Source organism: Lissotriton vulgaris, chromosome 1_1 (assembly GCF_964263255.1).
Source record: "Lissotriton vulgaris chromosome 1_1, aLisVul1.2, whole genome shotgun sequence".
NCBI classification, from domain to species: Eukaryota; Metazoa; Chordata; class Amphibia; order Caudata; family Salamandridae; genus Lissotriton; species Lissotriton vulgaris.
Window position 1 is genome coordinate 1,371,713,605 of NC_141685.1, and position 10,000 is coordinate 1,371,723,604.

The 10,000-nt window shown below is 41.5% G+C and overlaps 6 non-coding genes across 6 annotated transcripts in view; all 6 read right to left on the reverse strand.

Annotated features, from left to right (window-relative positions):
• Positions 1–1,163: 1,163 nt before the first annotated feature.
• On the reverse strand, positions 1,164–1,245 carry TRNAS-AGA (transfer RNA serine (anticodon AGA)). The gene has a single exon. It is a non-coding gene; the product is annotated as a tRNA-Ser (tRNA).
• A 1,499-nt stretch (positions 1,246–2,744) lies between these two features.
• TRNAH-GUG (transfer RNA histidin (anticodon GUG)) lies at positions 2,745–2,816 on the reverse strand. The gene has a single exon. It is a non-coding gene; the product is annotated as a tRNA-His (tRNA).
• A 1,289-nt stretch (positions 2,817–4,105) lies between these two features.
• TRNAS-AGA (transfer RNA serine (anticodon AGA)) lies at positions 4,106–4,187 on the reverse strand. The gene has a single exon. It is a non-coding gene; the product is annotated as a tRNA-Ser (tRNA).
• Positions 4,188–7,047: 2,860 nt separating this feature from the next.
• TRNAS-AGA (transfer RNA serine (anticodon AGA)) lies at positions 7,048–7,129 on the reverse strand. Its single transcript has one exon. It is a non-coding gene; the product is annotated as a tRNA-Ser (tRNA).
• Positions 7,130–8,628: 1,499 nt separating this feature from the next.
• Positions 8,629–8,700, reverse strand: TRNAH-GUG (transfer RNA histidin (anticodon GUG)). The gene has a single exon. It is a non-coding gene; the product is annotated as a tRNA-His (tRNA).
• Positions 8,701–9,989: 1,289 nt separating this feature from the next.
• Positions 9,990–10,000, reverse strand: part of TRNAS-AGA (transfer RNA serine (anticodon AGA)) — an 82-nt gene continuing 71 nt past the window's right edge. The window contains exon 1 of the tRNA in view: positions 9,990–10,000. This exon is cut by the window's right edge and continues 71 nt beyond it. This is a non-coding gene — a tRNA (tRNA-Ser).

Genomic DNA, 10,000 nt, shown 5'->3' on the forward strand with positions numbered 1-10,000 from the left:
CTCAGTGGTTGATAGGCTGAAACCGTTTCCTGGCCGCCTGCTTGTGAACTGGCAGGAGTCAAAGATCACACATACACTGGTGGGCCTGTGATGGGACACCAATGCAGAGAAACACACCTGGCGCAGATATTCTATTCTGTTTATTAGACCTGTATCTCCCCTGTACCTCCTCAAGCCATCTGTATGTGAAGCAAGAAAGAGTTAAGGAACGGTCCATCTACACTTTTATTGGGAGGATGCTGCCGTGAGCTCCTCCCAGCTAATCACACAAACAGCAGTAAAGCAAGATAACTACACAGTTAGGGGGGACTGCATGGTTAGGTTTTTGAGGAATTATTGAAACTGACCTCAGTGACCCATAATCAGAGCTGTGGCTAATGACTGCATGCCTAATTATGATGAAGCAAGCACCATGGCTCGTAGGGGCCCCACAACACACTTTTCTTAGCTCATTGAATTAAAGTATAAACTTCTGCCATGTGTGAGTGGTAAAGGCTTGTTAATTTTGTTGCTTTTCAAATTCACGTCTGACAACAAGACGAAGGAACATTGGGGCATCAGACGCTTTGGAAAGTAGCCACCAACCGCAGAGAAAGAGAGAAAGAGGGAAAAGACAGTATGAGGTGTGGAGAAAACAGCAGCAGGTACAAGGAGCTCAAATGAGATTAATGGCGCCTAAATAGAGCACGTAAAGGAACAGTTACAAATCTAAGAAAAGGGAAAGAAAAGACTAGGAAAAAACACAGAAAGAGCTTGTAGATGAAATTCTCTTCCAGGAACAGCAGGTTAAGAGAAATTACACAGGGAGCAGTTAAGCTTGTAACACGGGGGAGAATAGAAAAGAAAATGCAGTTTTATGAAGTGTGTTTGCCTAATCCAGCTAGCACTTTTAATTTATTTCTCTATTTGCTTCTTTTATTGGTAAAGTAAGTTTCAAGTGCATGCACAGGTATGACCGAGAGAGCCAGGGTATAATAATTTGAAGCGTTTGCACCAGCGCTAATGAAGGACGAGAGTTATAGCAAAGATATGAAAGGGGGAGCGATAATAAATATGTGATATGGCAATAGTGACACCAAAATAAGCCACCTATTTATAAAACTAACATGGAAGAAATACTAAAGGTTAACTTCTGAAATTGTAGCCGATGTTAAAAAGATTCTCGTTGTCGGCAGGATTCGAACCTGCGCGGGGAGACCCCAATGGATTTCTAGTCCATTGCCTTAACCACTCGGCCACAACAACTGACTGCAAGGTGTGTGCACATAATCTGTATGCAAGTTTTCAAGGTGTCCCACAGCAAATTCCTGATATTCTGCAATGAACTTTTTTAAAATAATGTTTTTTTCAGCAGGCACATTCTCTCCTAAAAACAAAAATTGCATGCGTATATCTCTAGTTTGGAATACCATAGGCTTGCATGCATACTCTCATGGGTCACTCAAGTTTTTTGGACCCTATTGCACTCTGTTTTCATGCTGCTTTTAGTATATGTCCCATATTAAAGAAGTCTACCATCTTTGAGTATTTGAGGCTCCTTTGTAAGTGCTTTATATTTTTTCCTTGAAGAGCTATATAATAAAGGGGTCCGGGAAGGATTGCATTTATGGAAGATAAAAGACGGCCCACTTGTCTCACCAAATGCTGTAGCGAAACCTGATGTTTTACTCATGTTATCCTTAGTTCGTTTTTGTTAGACCTTGCATTCTTAAGGTGGTCCCAACCCCACCTTATTGCTTTTCACCTCCGCATTTTGCTGTATCTTTTTGATGGCCTTAGGACTCTGATCACTTTATCGCTACTAATCAGTGCTGAAGTGCACGTGCTTCTTCCCTAATCATGTGTATAATTGGAGTATACCTGACTGACAGATTTAATTTACTTGAAAGCCCCTTGTAAAGTGGTATACCATATACCCAGGGACTGATTGTGCCGCCCAAAGAAATAGCATTTCAAACCTGTCTCAAGCCTGCTACTGCAGTGCCTGTGCTGCAGTGTATTGCCACTTCGATTTGGCATTTAAAACTACTTGCCAAGCCTTAAACTCCAATTTTATTACATATCAGTAACCCCTAAGGTAGGCCCTAGGTAGTCCTAGGGGCATCATGCTATGTAAGTAAAAGGTAAGACATGTACTGTGGTAGTTTGTATGTCCTAGTAGTATCAAACAGTCTATTACATTTTTCACTACTGTGAGGTCTGCCCCTCTCATAGGTTAGCATTGGGTATTCCCTTATACTTTTTGGGGGGTAATTCCATATCAGAGAGGAGAAGCTTTATTTATTTATTGATAAATCCTATCTACTGGTGAGGTTGGATTTAATCTTACTATTGTATAAATGCCATTTTTAGAGAGTGAGCATTTCTCTGCACTTACTGCTCTATTTGCATTGAAACCTGTCTTCGATTGACGTCTGGATTGGGCTGCGAGACAGCTACATATGTGCATTCCCTGTAGACAGCCACAACACAGGTCACTCAACTGCAACTGCATTCATCTGCATTCTGATTGGCCTGGGGGAGAGCTCCGCTCCCCTTACCGCAAATATGTTCAAGAACGATAATTTATGTCAGTAAGTACAGTATACCTACATCTTATAATCATGTGTGTTTAAATAATTTGTTGTTAGATCGTTTAAATATTGAAAAGGATCTGTTTTTAATAGACATTTTACAAAAACAACTGGTACATTTGGGAATTCTGTAAAGGAAAAACCCAACTGCCGTGACATTGCCAACCACAATGCCGTGACTCGGATTCGAACCGAGGTTGCTGCGGCCACAACGCAGAGTACTAACCACTATACGATCACGGCAAGCTACTTGGGCTCAATAACGTACAGTGACATGAAGAAATTATAATTCGGAACACTCAGGGCTACTCCTGTGATAGGCTGAATGTGTTCATTGCTTCCTCATTCCTTATACAAAGGCTTTATCTCCTCAGTGGTTAATAGGCTGAAACCGTTTCCTGGCCGCCTGCTTGTGAACTGGCAGGAGTCAAAGATCACACATACACTGGTGGGCCTGTGATGGGACACCAATTCAGAGAAACACACCTGGCGCAGATATTCTATTCTGTTTATTAGACCTGCATCTCCCCTGTACCTCCTCAAGCCATCTGAATGTGAAGCAAGAAAGAGTTAAGGAACGGTCCATCTACACTTTTATTGGGAGGATGCTGCCGTGAGCTCCTCCCAGCTAATCACACAAACAGCAGTAAAGCAAGATAACTACACAGTTAGGGGGGACTGCATGGTTAGGTTTTTGAGGAATTATTGAAACTGAGCTCAGTGACCCATAATCAGAGCTGTGGCTAATGACTGCATGCCTAATTATGATGAAGCAAGCACCATGGCTCGTAGGGGCCCCACAACACACTTTTCTTAGCTCATTGAATTAAAGTATAAACTTCTGCCATGTGTGAGTGGTAAAGGCTTGTTAATTTTGTTGCTTTTCAAATTCACGTCTGACAACAAGACGAAGGAACATTGGGGCATCAGACGCTTTGGAAAGTAGCCACCAACCGCAGAGAAAGAGAGAAAGAGGGAAAAGACAGTATGAGGTGTGGAGAAAACAGCAGCAGGTACAAGGAGCTCAAATGAGATTAATGGCGCCTAAGTAGAGCACGTAAAGGAACAGTTACAAATCTAAGAAAAGGGAAAGAAAAGACTAGGAAAAAACACAGAAAGAGCTTGTAGATGAAATTCTCTTCCAGGAACAGCAGGTTAGGAGAAATTACACAGGGAGCAGTTAAGCTTGTAACACGGGGAAGAATAGAAAAGAAAATGCAGTTTTATGAAGTGTGTTTGCCTAATCCAGCTAGCACTTTTATTTTATTTCTCTATTTGCTTCTTTTATTGGTAAAGTAAGTTTCAAGTGCATGCACAGGTATGACCGAGAGAGGCAGGGTATAATAATTTGAAGCGTTTGCACCAGCGCTAATGAAGGACGAGAGTTATAGCAAAGATATGAAAGGGGGAGCGATAATAAATATGTGATATGGCAATAGTGACACCAAAATAAGCCACCTATTTATAAAACTGACATGGAAGAAATACTAAAGGTTAACTTCTGAAATTGTAGCCGATGTTAAAAAGATTCTCGTTGTCGGCAGGATTCGAACCTGCGCGGGGAGACCCCAATGGATTTCTAGTCCATCGCCTTAACCACTCGGCCACAACAACTGACTGCAAGGTGTGTGCACATAATCTGTATGCAAGTTTTCAAGGTGTCCCACAGCAAATTCCTGATATTCTGCAATGCACTTTTTAAAAATAAGGTTTTTTTCAGCAGGCACATTCTCTCCTAAAAACAAAAATTGCATGCGTATATCTCTAGTTTGGAATACCATAGGCTTGCATGCATACTCTCATGGGTCACTCAAGTTTTTTGGACCCTATTGCACTCTGTTTTCGTGCTGCTTTTAGTATATGTCCCATATTAAAGAAGTCTACCATCTTTGAGTATTTGAGGCTCCTTTGTAAGTGCTTTATATTTTTTCCTTGAAGAGCTATATAATAAAGGGGTCCGGGAAGGATTGCATTTATGGAAGATAAAAGAAGGCCCACTTGTCTCACCAAATGCTGTAGAGAAACCTGATGTTTTACTCATGTTATCCTTAGTTCGTTTTTGTTAGACCTTGCATTCTTAAGGTGGTCCCAACCCCACCTTATTGCTTTTCACCTCCGCATTTTGCTGTATCTTTTTGTTGGCCTTAGGACTCTGATCACTTTATCGCTACTAATCAGTGCTGAAGTGCATGTGCTTCTACCCTAATCATGTGTATAATTGGAGTATACCTGACTGACAGATTTAATTTACTTGAAAGCCCCTTGTAAAGTGGTATACCATATACCCAGGGACTGATTGTGCCACCCAAAGAAATAGCATTTCAAACCTGTCTCAAGCCTGCTACTGCAGTGCCTGTGCTGCAGTGTACTGCCACTTCGACTTGGCATTTAAAACTACTTGCCAAGCCTTAAACTCCAATTTTATTACATATCAGTAACCCCTGAGGTAGGCCCTAAGTAGTCCTAGGGGCATCATGCTATGTAAGTAAAAGGTAAGACATGTACTGTGGTAGTTTGTATGTCCTAGTAGTATCAAACAGTCTATTACATTTTTCACTACTGTGAGGTCTGCCCCTCTCATAGGTTAGCATTGGGTATTCCCTTATACTTTTTGGGGGGTAATTCCATATCAGAGAGGAGAAGCGTTATTTATTTATTGATAAATCCTATCTACTGGTGAGGTTGGATTTAATCTTACTATTGTATAAATGCCATTTTTAGAGAGTGAGCATTTCTCTGCACTTACTGCTCTATTTGCATTGAAACCTGTCTTCGATTGACGTCTGGATTGGGCTGCGAGACAGCTACATATGTGCATTCCCTGTAGACAGCCACAACACAGGTCACTCAACTGCAACTGCATTCATCTGCATTCTGATTGGCCTGGGGGAGAGCTCCGCTCCCCTTACCGCAAATATGTTCAAGAACGATAATTTATGTCAGTAAGTACAGTATACCTACATCTTATAATCATGTGTGTTTAAATAATTTGTTGTTAGATCGTTTAAATATTGAAAAGGATCTGTTTTTAATAGACATTTTACAAAAACAACTGGTACATTTGGGAATTCTGTAAAGGAAAAACCCAACTGCCGTGACATTGCCAACCACAATGCCGTGCCTCGGATTCGAACCGAGGTTGCTGCGGCCACAACGCAGAGTACTAACCACTATACGATCACGGCGAGCTACTTGGGCTCAATAACGTACAGTTACATGAAGAAATTATAATTCGGAACACTCAGGGCTACTCCTGTGATAGGCTGAATGTGTTCATTGCTTCCTCATTCCTTATACAAAGGCTTTATCTCCTCAGTGGTTGATAGGCTGAAACCGTTTCCTGGCCGCCTGCTTGTGAACTGGCAGGAGTCAAAGATCACACATACACTGGTGGGCCTGTGATGGGACACCAATGCAGAGAAACACACCTGGCGCAGATATTCTATTCTGTTTATTAGACCTGCATCTCCCCTGTACCTCCTCAAGCCATCTGTATGTGAAGCAAGAAAGAGTTAAGGAACGGTCCATCTACACTTTTATTGGGAGGATGCTGCCGTGAGCTCCTCCCAGCTAATCACACAAACAGCAGTAAAGCAAGATAACTACACAGTTAGGGGGGACTGCATGGTTAGGTTTTTGAGGAATTATTGAAACTGACCTCAGTGACCCATAATCAGAGCTGTGGCTAATGACTGCATGCCTAATTATGATGAAGCAAGCACCATGGCTCGTAGGGGCCCCACAACACACTTTTCTTAGCTCATTGAATTAAAGTATAAACTTCTGCCATGTGTGAGTGGTAAAGGCTTGTTAATTTTGTTGCTTTTCAAATTCACGTCTGACAACAAGACGAAGGAACATTGGGGCATCAGACGCTTTGGAAAGTAGCCACCAACCGCAGAGAAAGAGAGAAAGAGGGAAAAGACAGTATGAGGTGTGGAGAAAACAGCAGCAGGTACAAGGAGCTCAAATGAGATTAATGGCGCCTAAATAGAGCACGTAAAGGAACAGTTACAAATCTAAGAAAAGGGAAAGAAAAGACTAGGAAAAAACACAGAAAGAGCTTGTAGATGAAATTCTCTTCCAGGAACAGCAGGTTAAGAGAAATTACACAGGGAGCAGTTAAGCTTGTAACACGGGGGAGAAAAGAAAAGAAAATGCAGTTTTATGAAGTGTGTTTGCCTAATCCAGCTAGCACTTTTATTTTATTTCTCTATTTGCTTCTTTTATTGGTAAAGTAAGTTTCAAGTGCAAGCACAGGTATGACCGAGAGAGCCAGGGTATAATAATTTGAAGCGTTTGCACCAGCGCTAATGAAGGACGAGAGTTATCGCAAAGATATGAAAGGGGGAGCGATAATAAATATGTGATATGGCAATAGTGACACCAAAATAAGCCACCTATTTATAAAACTGACATGGAAGAAATACTAAAGGTTAATTTCTGAAATTGTAGCCGATGTTAAAAAGATTCTCGTTGTCGGCAGGATTCGAACCTGCGCGGGGAGACCCCAATGGATTTCTAGTCCATCGCCTTAACCACTCGGCCACAACAACTGACTGCAAGGTGTGTGCACATAATCTGTATGCAAGTTTTCAAGGTGTCCCACAGCAAATTCCTGATATTCTGCAATGCACTTTTTAAAAATAAGGTTTTTTTCAGCAGGCACATTCTCTCCTAAAAACAAAAATTGCATGCGTATATCTCTAGTTTGGAATACCATAGGCTTGCATGCATACTCTCATGGGTCACTCAAGTTTTTTGGACCCTATTGCACTCTGTTTTCGTGCTGCTTTTAGTATATGTCCCATATTAAAGAAGTCTACCATCTTTGAGTATTTGAGGCTCCTTTGTAAGTGCTTTATATTTTTTCCTTGAAGAGCTATATAATAAAGGGGTCCGGGAAGGATTGCATTTATGGAAGATAAAAGAAGGCCCACTTGTCTCACCAAATGCTGTAGAGAAACCTGATGTTTTACTCATGTTATCCTTAGTTCGTTTTTGTTAGACCTTGCATTCTTAAGGTGGTCCCAACCCCACCTTATTGCTTTTCACCTCCGCATTTTGCTGTATCTTTTTGTTGGCCTTAGGACTCTGATCACTTTATCGCTACTAATCAGTGCTGAAGTGCACGTGCTTCTTCCCTAATCATGTGTATAATTGGAGTATACCTGACTGACAGATTTAATTTACTTGAAAGCCCCTTGTAAAGTGGTATACCATATACCCAGGGACTGATTGTGCCGCCCAAAGAAATAGCATTTCAAACCTGTCTCAAGCCTGCTACTGCAGTGCCTGTGCTGCAGTGTACTGCCACTTCGACTTGGCATTTAAAACTACTTGCCAAGCCTTAAACTCCAATTTTATTACATATCAGTAACCCCTAAGGTAGGCCCTAGGTAGTCCTAGGGGCATCATGCTATGTAAGTAAAAGGTAAGACATGTACTGTGGTAGTTTGTATGTCCTAGTAGTATCAAACAGTCTATTACATTTTTCACTACTGTGAGGTCTGCCCCTCTCATAGGTTAGCATTGGGTATTCCCTTATACTTTTTGGGGGGTAATTCCATATCAGAGAGGAGAAGCTTTATTTATTTATTGATAAATCCTATCTACTGGTGAGGTTGGATTTAATCTTACTATTGTATAAATGCCATTTTTAGAGAGTGAGCATTTCTCTGCACTTACTGCTCTATTTGCATTGAAACCTGTCTTCGATTGACGTCTGGATTGGGCTGCGAGACAGCTACATATGTGCATTCCCTGTAGACAGCCACAACACAGGTCACTCAACTGCAACTGCATTCATCTGCATTCTGATTGGCCTGGGGGAGAGCTCCGCTCCCCTTACCGCAAATATGTTCAAGAACGATAATTTATGTCAGTAAGTACAGTATACCTACATCTTATAATCATGTGTGTTTAAATAATTTGTTGTTAGATGGTTTAAATATTGAAAAGGATCTGTTTTTAATAGACATTTTACAAAAACAACTGGTACATTTGGGAATTCTGTAAAGGAAAATCCCAACTGCCGTGACATTGCCAACCACAATGCCGTGACTCAGATTCGAACCGAGGTTACTGCGGCCACAACGCAGAGTACTAACCACTATACGATCACGGCGAGCTACTTGGGCTCAATAACGTACAGTGACATGAAGAAAATATAATTCGGAACACTCAGGGCTACTCCTGTGATAGGCTGAATGTGTTCATTGCTTCCTCATTCCTTATACAAAGGCTTTATCTCCTCAGTGGTTGATAGGCTGAAACCGTTTCCTGGCCGCCTGCTTGTGAACTGGCAGGAGTCAAAGATCACACATACACTGGTGGGCCTGTGATGGGACACCAATGCAGAGAAACACACCTGGCGCAGATATTCTATTCTGTTTATTAGACCTGCATCTCCCCTGTACCTCCTCAAGCCATCTGTATGTGAAGCAAGAAAGAGTTAAGGAACGGTCCATCTACACTTTTATTGGGAGGATGCTGCCGTGAGCTCCTCCCAGCTAATCACACAAACAGCAGTAAAGCAAGATAACTACACAGTTAGGGGGGACTGCATGGTTAGGTTTTTGAGGAATTATTGAAACTGACCTCAGTGACCCATAATCAGAGCTGTGGCTAATGACTACATGCCTAATTATGATGAAGCAAACACCATGGCTCGTAGGGGCCCCACAACACACTTTTCTTAGCTCATTGAATTAAAGTATAAACTTCTGCCATGTGTGAGTGGTAAAGGCTTGTTAATTTTGTTGCTTTTCAAATTCACGTCTGACAACAAGACGAAGGAACATTGGGGCATCAGACGCTTTGGAAAGTAGCCACCAACCGCAGAGAAAGAGAGAAAGAGGGAAAAGACAGTATGAGGTGTGGAGAAAACAGCAGCAGGTACAAGGAGCTCAAATGAGATTAATGGCGCCTAAATAGAGCACGTAAAGGAACAGTTACAAATCTAAGAAAAGGGAAAGAAAAGACTAGGAAAAAACACAGAAAGAGCTTGTAGATGAAATTCTCTTCCAGGAACAGCAGGTTAAGAGAAATTACACAGGGAGCAGTTAAGCTTGTAACACGGGGGAGAATAGAAAAGAAAATGCAGTTTTATGAAGTGTGTTTGCCTAATCCAGCTAGCACTTTTATTTTATTTCTCTATTTGCTTCTTTTATTGGTAAAGTAAGTTTCAAGTGCATGCACAGGTATGAGCGAGAGAGCCAGGGTATAATAATTTGAAGCGTTTGCACCAGCGCTAATGAAGGACGAGAGTTATAGCAAAGATATGAAAGGGGGAGCGATAATAAATATGTGATATGGCAATAGTGACACCAAAATAAGCCACCTATTTATAAAACTGACATGGAAGAAATACTAAAGGTTAACTTCTGAAATTGTAGCCGATGTTAAAAAGATTCTCGTTGTCGGCA